Source organism: Octopus bimaculoides, chromosome 9 (genome assembly GCF_001194135.2).
Source record: "Octopus bimaculoides isolate UCB-OBI-ISO-001 chromosome 9, ASM119413v2, whole genome shotgun sequence".
In the NCBI taxonomy this organism is placed as follows: domain Eukaryota; kingdom Metazoa; phylum Mollusca; class Cephalopoda; order Octopoda; family Octopodidae; genus Octopus; species Octopus bimaculoides.
The window spans coordinates 5,195,299-5,197,203 of NC_068989.1; the positions used below are offsets into that span (position 1 = coordinate 5,195,299).

A 1,905-nucleotide genomic window follows, 5' to 3' on the forward strand; every position below is an offset into this window, starting at 1 on the left:
TATATATATATGTAAATGTATTTTAAGCGTGTATTAAATTTTATCATTGGCTCATCTATTGAAATACAAGGTCTGATCAATAAGTATCCGGATTGTGGCCATAGTAACGAAGCTAATGCATGCAGAGTGAAGCCGCTTGACAAAGATTGCCCTTGAACTATGTTGTGCATGCGCACTAAGTTTTAGCGTTCTGGCTCACTTCCGCTATTTACAGCAGTGCTTGGAAGGAATAGAGAAAGTTGCCAATGCGATACCTGCTCAGAGGGCTACGGAAAGTTGCAGAAAGTGTATGGAGAGGAGTGTATGAGCTGCACACATGTGTGCCAGTGGTTCAGACTGCGAAGGAAATCGTCAAATCACTATCCGTAAGTTATCAGAGGATGTGCAGATTAGTTACGGTTCAGTTTAGTCCATTATCACTGACGATTTAGGTATGAGACGCGTGTCTGCCAAGTTTGTGCCAAAACTGCTTTTAGCTGGCCAAAAACACACTCGGGTTTCAGTTGCACAAGATCTTCTTGATTGTGTCGAGAACGATGAAAATTGTTTGAAAACTTTGCATAGGCCTCTGAGCAGGTATCGCCAAGCTTTTGGCAAAATTTGATGCAGATTATCTAATCAAATTTCTCTGTTATGGTTAATGCGACGATCACACGCTACACACCTTCCTTCCAAGCACTGCTGTAAACAGCGGAAGTGATCTAGAATGTTAAAACTTAGTGTACAAGCACAGCAGAGTTCAAGGTCAATCTATGTCAAGCGGCTTTACACTGCGTGCTTTAGCTTCGTTACTATGGCAACAGTCCGGATACTTATTGATCAGATACTTATTGGATACGTATTGGTATTTGTTGATCTTGGAAGTTGCAACTGTAGCTTCCACGACCACGTAAATCAAGCTTCGCGTTACTTTTCTAAATTGATTATTCAGAATGGCACTTTTACTTTTGATAGCTGGAAAACGACAAAGCAGCTCACAAAAGTGCTTGTCATCGGCGAGTTATGTTGAAATGGATAGGCTATTCAGAGAATGAAAAGCTCAAAACGTCAGAGTTACGTCATCTAAATATTATACACATTGTGGGTAGTTGCTGTGGCGCATTTTTGCGGTACAAGCAGAATCTTTTGACTGACCGCTGACCCGTAATATCGCAGATCATTCCGTGATAAGCGTAACATGGTTCACAGTTGAGCGTACCGTGTTATCTTGAATCAGTGATGAATGAATCGGTGACACGCGAGGCTTAACCCTTTTCCTCTAAGCAATTGATAACACCACGATACCAAATTTTGTCCATTTTTAAGAGAAGTCGCTACTAGTTACTTTTGAAGTCTTCTTTGAACAGTCAGATGTCAGGTTACCTGTAAAGAAACAATGCGGTCATGAATAAAGGTTGGAATTACTGCATACAAGATTTCACTGCTCTAGCATCACTCCTTCATAGTCAACCTATGAACTTTTCAGCCCACCCATGTATAGACATACGAGAAAACGAAACCAGTTTCCTCAGAGAGAAAATGAAACAAAAAAAAAAAAAGAAAGAAAGAAAAAAGGAAGGACACATTGAGCGCAGTCTAAGATATACATAGAAACGGAATCTTCACAGGTGGAATAACTTTGATTATAGGTCTGAGACGGCCACCGCTAGAAGTACTTTGGTTAAATATGTCTGCACCAGCGGGGTTGGCATAAGGCTACAAAAATACATGAAGAACAGCAGCGACAACATCATGATCATCATCGTCTACAACAACAGCAACTACTACTACTACTACTACTACTACTACTACTACTACTACAAAAACCTTATCGAATATGAAAATCTGAGAAAATGAAGAAAAAAATAAAAACAGATGGTACTGCCGAAGATCAGATGAAGAAATATAACAAGAAATATATATATA

At 39.7% G+C, this 1,905-nt stretch overlaps 1 protein-coding gene across 6 annotated transcripts in view; it reads right to left on the reverse strand.

Moving 5' to 3' along the window:
• LOC106880637 (transmembrane protein 198) overlaps nt 1–1,905 on the reverse strand; it is a 140,485-nt gene that overhangs the window by 104,774 nt on the left and 33,806 nt on the right. The gene's annotated exons all lie outside the window — the stretch shown is intronic.